The sequence below is a fragment of the Halichoerus grypus genome, chromosome 13 (genome assembly GCF_964656455.1).
Source record: "Halichoerus grypus chromosome 13, mHalGry1.hap1.1, whole genome shotgun sequence".
In the NCBI taxonomy this organism is placed as follows: Eukaryota; Metazoa; Chordata; class Mammalia; order Carnivora; family Phocidae; genus Halichoerus; species Halichoerus grypus.
Genome location: NC_135724.1, coordinates 33,984,476 through 33,999,489, shown reverse-complemented (window position 1 = coordinate 33,999,489; position 15,014 = coordinate 33,984,476).

Below are 15,014 nucleotides of genomic sequence, written 5' to 3'. Positions count from 1 at the left end.
AAGTTCAGAAAAGAAGCCATGGGCTCCTAGAAACACCTCTAAGGAGCACAATAGAAAAATATTGTCTCCAGGGCCTAGAATCCATTCTCGCCTTGCATTAAATCAAAGGTCAAGAGAAGATCTAGCCTAGGTGGGTTCATTGTGCAGAAAAGATCGAGCCTAACACTTAACCCCAACTTTGTAGTTTGAATATCAGTGACATCTTTTACAATGTATTAAACATGGCACAAGGTGCTGAACTTCTCTGAGCCTCCAGAGCCTGCCTTGGTAAAAGGGTGAGGGAAATGGCTGCTTCATTGGACTACTGTAATTAGACAGAAATCATGAATGGAGAATGCCTAGTATATTACCTGACATGGTTAATACTAAAGAAGCTGCCACCACTCTAAGTCTAAATTTTTCTTCTTAAAAAGAAACATGATGGACAGCTAATAAAGAGTGCACTGAAGTCTATCAGGGATTAAAGAGTGGATTCTTAGTCTCTGTTGGCATTGTTGTTCTTGAGTTAAATCATTCATGGAACTATATATATATAGATAGATAGATATCTATATATCTATATCTATCTATCTATCTATCTATCTATCTATCTATCTATCTATCTATCTGTCTATATTTAAATTAATTAAGCATTATGAGTAAGCCCCTGTTCTTGGCACATTGAGTATTCATTACCTATCAAACAAATTCTGACATTTAAGACTATTTTTATATTGGTCCTGGTCTCTCCCTCCAAAAGTAAAATTTGTCAAGTCACCTCAGCTACCATCTGAATTCCTCCAGACTAAGGGTCCTCCTTTTGTTATTCTGAACTTTCTGTGCCCACAGACCCCACTCTGGCACATAAAGCAGCCTTAAATAATAGTGCTCACCAATTGTCTTTTTTGAGCAGCTGATCTCTGTACTTTCTACCCAAACAAGACTGAGTGGAGTGTCAAGGTTAACTGGAACCTCTTCCTCATAGACCAGAGTCTTTTCAGGTTTGGGAGCTGGGCCTTATCCACTTAAAATGCTGGCCAGTGGGGCACCTGGGTGGCTCAGTTGGTTAAGCATCTGCCTTCGGCTCAGGTCATGATCCCAGGGTCCTGGGATCGAGCCCCGCATCGGGCTCCCTCCTCGGTGGGGAGCCTGTTCTCCCTCTCCCTCTGCTGCTCCCCCTGCTTGTGCTCTCACTCTCTCTCTGTCAAATAAATGAGTATTTAAAAAATAAATAAATAAATAAAATGCTGGCCAGTGTCTGAAATATAGTGTTTCCATGTATTAATGGGATGGGATGTACATTGATTGGAAGTGTAAATTCCAGTTAAAATAACCATCGAGAGCCTATTTAAATAGGAGCAAAGATCTACAAAAATAGAGTTGTTAGAGGACAATTCAATGGTTCTCCCTCTGCTTTGAAGTCTTTGTTAGTGGCAGAGTTTATAAGTTGAGAAGATGTACATGGTTATCAAATTCTCTTAAGAATTATTAGCTAGCCACTAGTAGAACCCAACTGACCCACGTACAGAATATTGATATATAAAAGACACATGGCTTCCTCAATTAACAAACTGACCATTCAGATAACCTGGCCCTATGAGAACCTAGTCAGGGTAAAGCAGGCTGGATTGTCCTGAATCCTCAGTTTAAATGAGACCCCCTGGCACAGGAGGCACACTGGCTAAGCACTGTGAAAGAGACAGGAAGAGATCTGCATTGGGTCTTGGCCAGGATAAGTACAAAACCCTCATGATCTGATAGAGAATACAAGCAGAAAGGATATTTTATTGGACAATGATAAAACTTGGTTGTAGATGAGGAGATACTGATTGGTGATACTCCAGTTGGAAAGAGAGGCAAAAAATGTTTGAAAATGTCCCTCCCTATAGCCATGTTGAAATTAGGGTTGTGACAAGGCCCTTAGATTAGAGGCATGCTCCCCAAAGACCCCAAGCTAAGAATTGCAATCAGAGGAGACAGATGCTTAACATGCAGTGCTGCAGCCAGGAAAGAGGCTAATGAGATTCCAGGCTGCTTTCCACAGGGCCAGCCATCACAGTGTCACCAGGCAGGGAGGCTGCTGTCCCTCTTACAACCACTCTTCTGAAACCACATGTGTGACATGGCATCTGATTCTCAGCAGCTTAATAGTGACATCGTCTACTTAGTCTAGCCAGCCTGCAGCAGGGGGACAGGGTGCTGATTAACTGGCTGGAAGGGAGATGTCTTCTTAGAAGGCGGCAGAAGGTCCGTGTGTGCATTAGGAAGCCACAGCCACAGGAGGCATGGGAAGGAGACGCATATGCAGGTCTCTGCAGCATGAACTGGGCTACTGAATTCAGACTGATGAGGGTGAGGTAGATATCTGAATTGTTCCATGCAGATGCTAAATTTCATGAAGTGACCCAGCCAAAAATAACAGCAAAATGTAGAAGATACTGTCCCCCCATTTCCTGGAGAATTGGATTTGGTTGGCATTTGGTTTAATAGTTTCACAAAAAAAACAAACAAAAGGATAAACAAAAAACCCAAATGTACATACGCCTATTTCCACCTGGCTGATGAAAGGAGTTCATTGTCTCGGCAGGGCCAAGATATAATGTTGATGAAATAAAAACACGGTCGATTAGGACAGAGAAAATGTGGGGCATCACTGCTCACTATGGAACAAAGACAATTTCTTAATCCTCTGGATTCTCAGTCCCATGACCTGTCTTGCGAACAACATTTACCCTTATGGGGACAGTTGAATGAAATAATGGATGTTGAACTGATTTTAAAAATTACAAATATTATACACAAACGAGACACCTGTGAGTAAGACATTTGCATTCATTGTTTTGCTGGCCAGTAAGTGTTCAAAGAGAAGAAACTGATCAAGAACATTGGAGAGGAGTCAGTGATAAGTACCTTGTCCTCACAGGCACAACTCTATTTTGAAAGGATGATTAAAAAATTTCCATAATTATTAGAAATGAGGTTAAAGTCCTAAAAATTTGGAGAGGGTCTGTTGATATGTCCAGTGTCCACTTGCTATTTAGTAAATCTACTTAACTAACCATCTGCACTGTTTAAAATCATTCTCTTTCAAAATCACTAAGGTGTGTGGGCTGGTCTCATTTAGGCTCAGAGAGATGTGGATGGTAATGCCATGTACAGCTGCACAAGCTGTGGATTAAACAACATTCCTGCAACATGCACATAGACTTTAATGGAGAACAGCATCCCTTAGAATTGTATAATGTAGAGACTTTAATTCTGAAAATAATTCTAGAAGAATTTTTTCAGATGTATTTTAGCCTGTATTCAACCCAAATTGTATTAAAATCAGTTTATTGCAGGTCAGATCACTTTTGGTTTCATCTACATGAAACAAATGTGAAAAGTAGTTTACCACAAATCTTTTTTCTTTGGAGGAGAGCTACTTGCATCCTCCTGTGGAATTTCTTTCTTTCTGTGCTTGTCTCTCTAACATGGGGTTGGAAAAGGGTACTCTGGTGTGTGGAAATTCAAGCAGGTGGCAAATAGGCAAGGGGTTACTTTGAGGGGTGGCTTACATGGACACCAAATTCTCCCTCCCATAGTTGCCCTGGTATAAAGAAAATCATTTCTAATTTTCAGCTTAAAAAAATGATTTCAACAGAAGAAGTACTTCATTTTCCTTCAGTGGTCTGACTCTCATCACTCAGAGTAGCTACTGATATTCTTACAACACTGGTATATCATGATGCCTAACTGAAGGCTGATGACACACATTTTGGTGTTATATAAGTTATTCTTAATGAATTAGGTACTCCCAAAATGCAAACTTAAAAAAATGCATTTATTTTTGTTTCTTGTATATATAATACTGCCAATATATATTCTTAACTGAGCCTTTATTAGAAAGTGTTCTACAGGCTGAGGTTTTCCTCCATCTCAATCCCTCTCCACCTTAAGTGTCCTCTATCTTCCAGGGGAAAGGGATGGCTGAATGTTATCTGGATGATTTCCACCAGTGCTCCCCAAGCCTCAATTCACTGCCACTGCCAGTCATTTGTTTGTGGGGAGCAGGCTTGGCCATACTGTTCTTATAGCTAGATTGGAGATGTGGGAAGCAGTAACAATGATGGTCTTTACTTTTCTCTACAGAAAGGTATCCCAGAGAACGCCATTCCCCATATCATAGGTTGCAAAGAAAAGTAAGTGAGTGGGTTTAATTTATGATACTTAAAGAACTAACAATATTTTCAGAACTTCTTGGTCATATCTATTAGTGAGTTTACTCCCTAAGGATTTCATTTATTTTTGTGTGTGTGTTTCCTGTATTCTTTCATCATTATTGTATTCTCCTACCTGTTCATTTGCGTGTATTTAGAGTTGTGATTTCCTCCCTTTTCTTTTTTTTTCAGCTCTCCTCTATTCCTCAGCTCAGGTCACCCCGCCTGCTAATTTGTAAATTCCCTTAGTGTCCACACAGGACTAAGCAGTAGGCTATAGGAAAACAGCAAGGGTCAATTCTTTTTTTCTGTGGGCTATGGAGAACTGGAACTGCTAGAGGCCATGGGATCTTAAGGAGTGCTCTGTTCACTTGAGCTACATTTCTGTTCTTTACTACAGACTTTATTATATCAAATGGGAAAATAACTAGCTTGAATTCTTCTTTTGAGACTTTGATTGATTATTGGCAATAATAGTTTATAAAAAGGTTACTTTCTGTTAGATGTCATTTTGAACAGATTTGTACATTTTTTTGTGTGACTGTAATAGCCTGGTAGAAGGGAAGGTCAAATAAACATAAGACAAGAGATATAGAAACAGCAGTTTAGTCATGACATTGGGAGACAATATGGTAGGAAATACAGAAATTTACTTTGCAAATAATATTTAGGAAAGCAATAATTCTGTCTAGAAAGTTCAACTTTCTGTTTTTCCTTTCTCTTCTCATCCTCCTCTGAGGTTATTTCCCTAGGTCCTCTTGGCTATACATATATGGCAAGCCTTAATTGAGGATATTAAAGCAGGAACTGATGAGCCATCTTCTTTATCGCCCATCTTCATCATCAAAGCTGCTGTCAGTCCTTAGTGGGGGACAATGAGACACAGATGTGTCAGTTATTTTGTTCTATGTGGATATTATAGATTTTTCTCCTTTCCTGACAAACCTACTCATAAATTATGTCCCTGTGGTCACTATGGGGATGAGCAAACAAGGAGATGGATGTATCAGTACAGATGTCTTACCTTATGTCTGCATTTAAAACAAGTAAGCTTGATAGAATTGTGCACCAAAAGGAGCAGATTTTACTGTATGTAAATTATTGCTCCATTTTTTAAAAAAGTAAGTATGTGTTTCTTTTCAATAAATGTTAGTAGATGATCTCCTATTTGCTAAGATCTGGGTTCAATTGTCAGGGGATGAGTTACCAGCTTTGTTCTTCTCTGTTTTTATACTTTATCCCTAATAGCTAGGATTTTCTGAAAGCAATTGTTGATACAGTGACAGAAACAGTATTACTTTCCAATATTCATCAGTATGAACTTGAGGCCATAATGTTTTAGGTTTACCTTAAATCTGACCTCTACCAATAAGTCTTCCCTGACCAAACTTTCCAAACAATTTATTAAAGAGGAGGAAATGGTTTATATTTGGGCAGCACCTCCTAGTTAGAAAAGTGAATTCTTACATGCTACCATAAATTTATTTCTCTACTCTTCAGATGAGGAAAGTCAAGCCCAGAAAAGTTAAAGAACTTTTTCACTGTACACAGCTCACTAGTAGGCCCAAACCCAGGGCTGCTGACTCCACTGTTCTACCACATCACATCACCTCCCAGATGTCCTATCCTTAATCTGACTTAGTCACTTGAGGACAGCACTGTTTCTTTTCCTCTCACAAGAGGATCTTTATGGTTGGAGGGCCTCAGAGTAGTCATTTCCTTCCTGCCTACAGTGTGATCTGAATATGAAACGATGGCTGGAGCCCAAAGAAGGGCAGAATGATTATGAATATGAGTATCTCCACACACTGGATATATGAATATAATGTCTCCACATACTTTCTCCATTTCACTTGCATATTCACTTAGCTTTTGTTCAGCTTTTTTTTTCAAATTTTATTTATTTATTTGACAGAGAGAGAAAGACACAGCGAGAGAGCACAAGCAGGGGGAGTGGGAGAGAGAGAAGCAGGCTTCCCGCTGAGCAGGGAGCCCGATGCAGGGCTGGATCCCCCAGGACCCTGGGATCATGACCTGAGCCAAAGGCAGACACTTAAGGACTGAGCCACCCAGGCGCCCCTGCTCATCTTTAAATCAAGCTTTCTCTCTTGAACATCATTGCTGCTATTTTTTCCTCTTTTAAGATGATCTTCTGGAAATCTTCCAGTCTACTCACTCATATCCCTCATTAACAAAAATCTCTCCTCCCCTGAAAAATTGTCTCTAATGAAATCCAGCTGATCATATCCTGCCCCATCTTTGACTTTCCATTTATCTTTACTCATTCATTGTTTGCTGTTTATTTAATACACAGATTTGTGATATCTTTAATGTTACAGTTACATATTTTTCTGCTCCATATATACAATTAAAACTTACACTCAGGTACTTTTTGATAACTTGATTGATTATATCTCACTTAGATTCCCCTTTTGTATTAGCCTATGAAACTTTAAGCTAAATATTTCTTTTTCTTTTTATTTATTTTTTTAAATATTTCTTTTTAAACAAAATTTCTGCTGAACCTATAAACAACTGAATATCTGTTTTCTTGTTTATAAAACCTGAGTCCCACTGGATGGGTCATAAGGGCTATGCACTGAATGTTTGCCAACATATCTAGAGTCAGATTTTAATCCACTGATTCCACAAATCCATACTGAGCTCCAAGTTCGTGAAGACCCTGTGCTGGGCCCTGCTGTTATGAAAGATTCAATCCTGCCAAAATCCAAGATCTCACTTACAAACACTTGGGATAAACTTTGACTAACTGATACACAACCTTCCTCACAGAAACTTCCACCTCCAGGTATATATACAAAGACTGCCAAATGTGTTATTTAAATAACCATATCAATTTCTATTTCTTTTCTTAAATTCACATTTTTTTTAAGATTTTATTTATTTTTTGACAGAGAGAGAAAGAGACAGTGAGAGAGGGAACACAAGCAGGGGGAATGGGAGAGGGAGAAGCAGGCTTCCTGCGGAGCAGGGAGCCCGATGAGGGGCTTGATCCCAGGACCCTGGGATCATGACCTGAGCCGAAGGCAGATGCTTAATGACTGAGCCACCCAGGTGCCCCTTAAATTCACATTTTAAAGTAACTTAAAGTGTGCTGGAATAATGATGAAATCAAGGGCAAAAACATATTTTTTTTTTCTTTCATTTTAAAAGCACGGGTGTCCTCTGCTCTCCTCCACCAACACACTTTCATTCCAAACAACACAGTCTGATTGTCTTTCAATATAAATGCTCACATCCCCAAGAAACAGGAGGAGCCAGAGAGGCAGCAGAAGGGGAGGTATGCCGAGAAAGGCATTGGTACCCTAAGGGACAATTTTTATCTCAGGAGAACTGACCTTTTAGAGAAAGCAAATTGAATTATCTTTCTCATCCTTTACTTGCTGTGACATCATTTAAATGCATGTTACATACCAACACTCGTTGTTTTGTATTCATAACCTTAAACTAAAATTAATCAGTTGTCACAACGACTTAACACATTTGTTAATGGTTCCTAGCCAAAAATCTGTATTGTCACAAGAAAAGCAGCTTTATGTATACACCCTTGAGACAAACAACAGAGGAGAATTAACTGGTGGACACTGAACATTTTTTTTCTCCTGTTCAGAAAATAGCCATCTTCATTTTCTTCTCTGGTTTTTGAACTAGTGCTTCTGTTTGATGTTTGACATGAAATTTGGTGCTTTGACAGGAAGAAACTCTTTTTGTCTAAGTCCAATTAATATAAATTAGATCCTACAAAGTTTAAAAAGTACATAAATTTAGCTAATAAGCATTTATTAAGCTCCAGTTTGGAGCCCAGACATTACCATGGATTCATTATTTAACACATATATTAAGAACTTAAGGAACTGGTGAAGATTTATTTATGAACGACTCAAAGTTGTTGCCTTTGAAAAACTCATATAGTCTTGTCAGGCAAAAGATGAATAAACAGTTAACTCATACCACCATGTTTTAAGTGCTCTAAACAAGGTAAGTATATTCCCAAAAGATGAGGTTTGGGAGACAAAGAAAGGATATCTCTAGGGATTCATCAAAGCTGAATCTCGTATAGCCCTATGAAACCTACCTAGTGTTAAGTTGGAGCTGCCCTGGGGAAGATGATCTGGTATATCATGCCAGGCAGAGGGAAAAACAGCGCCAAAGCCCAGAGAGGTGTGCTGAGGTGAGCTGGCATTTTGGGGACAGCTCAAATCACTGAAGAGTTTTAGGCAAGAGCAGGACCTGATCTGATTTGCAGTTTAGAATGCTCTCTGGCATCAGTGAGAAAATTTTTTGGAGTTGAGCAAAACCAAAGGAAGAAAGACAAAATTAGTTCATTTTTTTAGTGTTCCACATGAAAGATGATGGCAATGTGGCTTTTATAAAGGGAGTGAAGTTGAGGGTAGGAAGAAGTTGAATTCTGCATATGTTAAGGAGGAAGAAGAATCAACATGATTAGCTGGATGACCAGATATGTATGAAAGGCATTTAGGAGCAAGAAACATATAGCCTCCACTCTCCAGTACTTTATATTCTGTTTGAGAAAACACAACTAGGAAATTTAAGCCTTGATATTTTTAAACAATTTCATGTTGCAGAAGTAGCTGAACTTTGTAATTAGCTAATATCCTGCAATACCATTTATTAGCCATAACCTAGAAATAGTTACTTTCCATGTTATGACCACTAATGTATGGAAAATATGTGGTACTAAGAGATAGTCTAAAAATACTAGTAAATATTGCTATAAAATGGCTGGTATGCTATTAGGAAAATAACACTAATTATATGTTAAATAGTTAAAGCAAAATAGTTAATTAATTTAAGACCTTTTTTTTCTTTTATAAGTCTCCAAGGGAGAAAGGAATCATTCTATTATGCAATTAGGAAATTGAATAGATATATTTGTTTCAGAATATCTCTAGGCAGTAGATACCTCCCTGATCAATATTTGATCCCTATTAGTCATTAAGTTCTTTCTTATGTCTGACTGTGATCCTCCCAATTCGTTTAGGCCCTTTTGCTTTTATTGGATCGGCTCAGATTTCTTTTTGGTCTACCGAATGCAGTTATATCTTATCTGCATACTGATAAACTTATCAGTATGATCTTATGTATCTTGCTGTGCTGGGACTATGGTTATTTTCCTTTTCATAGCTTTACTTTAAGAACATGCTAGCATATATCCTTAATACTTGTATGTTTTCTAAATATACCTCAACTAGTCACTACTATAAATGGGGAAGGAGAACAAAATAATTCATCTTAATTTTTCTGAAGCTTTCATTTCTGCTTCTAATTTAGAATTTCCTCTCAGAGAAACAGATATGGATGTTTGTTCATGCAACACATTCCCCAAGTAAGAATGAGGCATTTCCAGTCAAGTTGCTAAATATTCTTGGTACACAGGATGTGCCCCCATCTTCTAACAGGAATCCAAGGCAAAGGACTGGACAATATAGACAAGTCAGGTCTATAGACAAGTCAGGTCTATATTGTATATATTACACACCACTGACTTGTCTATATTGCACACCACTTAGATGCCAATATTTAATTCATCAAATAGCCAGAACATGCCTTGCCTAAGAAAAGAAAAATTGTAAGTTCATATTTTTTATTTTTAGTGCCCTAGCCTTTTCCTTCAGGGGAGACCTTCAGCTAGCCCACATTTTCTTAAAATTTTCTATTCTCTGATCAATTTTTCCCAGGAAGGGATCTTGCCTAATTTAGGTATGTATTTCAGATTGGGTACTATAACTCTCTGGGAGATTTTATTTTAGGCCCTCTCCATATTTGTGAAATGGAAGGTGTTGTTCCCTGTAAAGAAATGTAGGCACTAACACTCAGGCACTGGAGCTCATTGAGGGAGTAATAGGGGTCCTCCCCAGAGCCCTTTATATGCTGCCATAGAGCCACAGTCTAGTCTGCCTCTATATAAGGCAACTGTGCATATGAATAATGACTCAGTTCTTCCCTCCAGCTGTTAATGTTGGCGACCCACAGAGTCTGAATTTAGAATCCAATGCAAACTCTGAGGGTATATCCTTCAAGGTAGATAACATGAATGCAGCATCTGATACTGTGTGGTCAGATCTGGACTCAGGACCTGGATTTTGGCCTGCTGATTGCTGGGGGGCCTTTGGTGAGCTACTCTGAGCTTTAGTACCCCCTTCTACAGTGTTAGGAGTATAGACCCTATTTCATAGGGTTACTGTAAGTATCAAATGAGTATATGCATAAAGTTCCCAGCCTAGCACAGTGCCCAGATTATAAGGTCTTATTAAGCGCCTCCTAAGTCAAAATCTGTGAGCTTTGGCTAAGTTTTCATTCTAGTTTCTGTCCAGGGTCTTCGTCTATGAAGCATGAAACAATGCTTTTGGGGTGTATGTGTGTGTGTGTGGAGGGGTGGAGTATGTAAAAGAAAGTTATCGTGGGTAGCTGCAATTTATAATGAATTCAATATGCCCCAGCCTTTCTAGTAACCTGTAATTTATACAGCTGTGATCAATTATCAGGCTGCCTAAAAGAAAGATATTCAGATACCTACAGTTATGAAACATCCAAAATAAATGTTTACCAGTGCATTCACATCCATGTCTTTCTAATTTTTCAGTGGTTTCCAGAGATCCCCATGTTCATTTAGTTTACTTCTCTGGCTCTAGGCAGAGTAGTGCATGCACTGACCAATCTTCAGTCTAGACTGCATGTGGTAGAGAGATGGACTGTGATGTATCCCATATGTGAATCTAACTCATCACAAACACAAACACTCTATAAATATCCTCTCAAAAAGGTCTGGCCCAAAAGCAAAATTGGAAGTATAGTAATGGCATTTGCTTAGAAACAAGATCAAAAAGTTATCACAATGCTGAGCCATAGCTGATGACTTTCCTCTTAGGCCAGAAGATTCCTTGAAACAGCTTAGGATAAAATAATGTCAATAATAACTTCTTTTCCATACATCATAACTATAAAATTAAGTTATAATTTTATTGTTATAATTATAAAACTAACCATCATGAGGCTTTCATTTCAATTCTATGTATATAGGGGTTTTTGTCCAGGATTCACAGATAAAAAGATTCACAAGTGGAAAGGAATGGTTGAAATATCAAGTGTAAAGTACCCATGTATTGAAAGTGAAGATATGATAACAAAAAGTCCTGCTCTTTCACTTCTCTAGCTCTACGTTTCTTCTGCAAGACTCTGTGCATGCGTGCGTGCGTGCGTGTGTGTGCGTGCGCCCGTGCACAAGTGCGCGTGGAGTGGCCACCTATTCACAACCACCATCCTGTAAACATTTGCTTTCTTAAGTCCACCTACCTCACTGGAATAAAATTATTTAAATTATTCAGCATCTAAAAGCACTAAAATGCACATGGGCCCAGTTGGCAGTTATTTTATGCCTATTAGGCCCTGCAGCCCACAATAAAGAAGGAGGGAGCTGGGCTTTTTCCAGCATCACAATGACACACTGTTCACACATCAAAAGCTATACAACAGAGTCAGTTGATGTTTATGGGTTCCTGTTTGCATGATGCCACTTTGGTAGCTCAGCTCTGAGGTTTCCTTTGAAGGGAGAGGGAATGGAATGTGTGGAAATGTTGATAGTAAATTCCACCCTCCCTCCTTAGCAGAACTAAAGGGTATAATTTCCAAAATGGTCTCATCTGAAATTCAGATAACATTTGACTCTTTCATCCCTCTGTGAGACCTCTGTCCAGAGATAGAGGAACATTCACAGAATTCCCTGCTTTAATTTCTCACATAGGACTCTGAATAATACTCAACCCGAGCATGCTCATGTTTAATGCTTTTTTATGGAAGCAAATTTGCATTGGTAATAACCATGATATGGATCTGTTATGTAGTGTGCTACTCTCCCTCACCCAAGGACAGATTTCTAAAGTCTCATTGAGAAATAAAGTTTAGAAGGAATGGGTGCAGAAGATGGGGTAACCCGGTTTTCTCTGCATTTCTCCTTGGGTAAAGCCAAGGGTACTTGAATGCCTTTAGAGTGTATGCCCTTGGGTATTGAATATATTAAGGTCCAGCGGGTGTGTGGTGTATGTACACACTGAGGATATGGTGAGTATTTACTACCACGTAGTCATTGACGCATTACAGTTTATAGAGTCAAGCTCATTATTCATACAAGTAATATATTCGTACAAATTGGACAAAGTAAGGAGAAGAGCCACAAAAATGACTGAGAGGATGAAGGAAGGCCGTAACGTAAGAGGAGAGATTAAAAGAATGTAGTGTGTGTAGCTCCATGCTGCTGCTGCTAAGGAGCTATGGTATCACAGCCTCTGCCTCAGGGCTGTGAACCCCCAAAGAGGAATTTGTAGGCTAGTAAAAGAGGCATTACTGAGAAGGAAATGAGCAGAGAGGAGCTGTCTGCATATCAGAGAAAAAAGTTTGTTGAAGTAGAAGCTATTAGGCAGCAGAATTACCTCCCCGGGGAGACAGTGGAGTGTGTGACCCCATTATAGGAGACATAAAAGCCTGGCGGGATGGTCCAGTTCCCCAGTATGCTGTAGGGAGGGCCTCCTCCCAGTCCCTTGGAGACTCCAAAGGGCTGGAGGATGGAGTGTGACTCCTCCATTTCTTACCATTTATGGTTCCAGTTTGGTGCTGAGATGAATACTGAAGGCAGGACGCTCCACTACCAGGATCTGACGCCAAGGTTAGATTTTATAATCCTCTGATACATATTTAGGTATTACCATCAGACTCTTTTCTTAAACCTTTGATATATGTAAATGAAATAAAACCTCTAGGTTGCTTTGGAAACAGCATCATTTGACGCACACTTTAATCTGGAGGCATTTTCCCAAATATTTTTTAAAAATGTGCATGTATGTCCTGTGGGGAGTCGGGTAGAAAATGAACCTGTTTGAACTGCAATTCATCTCAAAGTTAACTGTTTATATGCAGCCTATGTTCTGTGTGTGCGTGCCAAATCTGCAGCCATGCTAATGGAATATTAATATATTCTTCCTAGGCGGACAGATCGAGGTTTGAAAGGAAACAAAAAAATAAAATAAAAAGAAAAGAACAAATGAAAGAAATTGGAGCCAGTTGGATTGTGGGGTCACAGCCACAACCCCCTGGGGGAAGGACAGGGGGAAAGAGAGGCAATGCTTTCTCTTTATCTTGCGAGCAATTACTGGCAATTTGTTCTGGCCAGTAAAACTTCTGATATTATCATGGTTGCTGAGTAATTTATCATCAAAGTTTAATGTGAAAACAGGTGACTGTGTAATCACCAATCTAGGAACAGAAATAGAATCGTTATTATTTCTGCCTGAAGAGAGAGATTTTTTTTTTCTGTCAATTGACTTAACGGCCAAAAGGCTGTTCATCATATCACCATGAATTATAAAACCTCTATTAAATATTCATAAAAGTTTTGAAATGAATGTGTGATAGAGATGAAAGCTGGGCTAATTTAAATACCTACCAGACCTGTCTTAATTACAGAGGTAAAATGAGATATAAAAATTATAGCAGCAAAGAAAAAAACTTGAAACAGTTCATTCCATACCTTATAGAAAATGCCTTTGCAAGCCACCATACACAAAGCCGGGAGCTCACTGGGCAGCACTGATTGCCATCTCCCTTAAAGCGTTACTGAAATGCAGTTGGTGATGTCTTTCTTCTACAGGAAATAGAAGAGAAGCTTCTATGAAACTTTAGGCCAAATGATTTGTGCTGGCTCTCCGAAATGTAAATAAAAATCCTAACTGTAGAAGCACATCCATTTGCACCTGCTCAAGTCCTTAGGAAAAAAAAAAAATCATGTGAAGCTGAACAAAAGTCAGGATGTGACCAAAAGAATGCAATAAAATTTTCCTCTAATTTTTCATACTATGATTTTGTGGATTTCATGGACTTGTGAAAATAACACATAATCTGTTTTGTTTTGTTTTAAGCTTGGGCTATTATAACCTCTTCTGCCATCTTAAGAGGGACATTCTCCAGAGGTGGTAGAATGGTCATAGGAGAATCAATCAGAAGCCAAGATATATTCATGCTCCCAAATAACCTCAATCATAATCTGCTAAGCAAAGGCATTTCCTGTTCCTCCACAAATCAGGATAATAGGAATGCAGTTATAATTTTGATCTTCTATCTTCAGGCAAATATCAAACCTGACATTAAGGGCTATAGTATTTGTGAATTGATCATTAGTACTAATTTATATTTTTCTCAAGGTGATCCTGTGCTCTCAAATATTTCTTTAACTGAATACAGATGTTTTGATGGGCATAAAGAGGACAGGAGAAAAAGATGCTTTCAGGGGCATACGTCTATGTTGTATCATTACAGACTCTCAGGCTAAAAGTCAGGTACCAGCTGGCTTGACCTTGAACAAGGTGCTTCACCTTGCTGAGTCCCAGTATTGGCATCTGTAAAATGAGGGGATTAATTTGGTGGTGGCTAAAGACCCATCCAACTCTAAAATTCTGAGAGTCCACAATTATAAATAGGATGATAAGATGCTCTCTGGCTCTTAGGCTGCCACCCAAGAGAATGAATTCCAGTTTTAATTTCCTTTTTGGTGATAGGAAATCTGAAGACAGGCAAGGTTAAATGACCCACCCGGAGGCCCAGAGCAATCAGTGATGGAATCAGAGCCTCAGCTCACAGCCCTGGTCCCTGGCTTCCAGTTTTATCAGCTTATTGAGACCGAGTCTTTGAGGATGTTTGTTAGCATCTTACTGGCTTATTCATATTGACATCCTGGATGATACCATTGATTCAGTGGAAATTTCTATTTTTTAAATATTTCATAAATAGATATTGCCTGTCCAATGA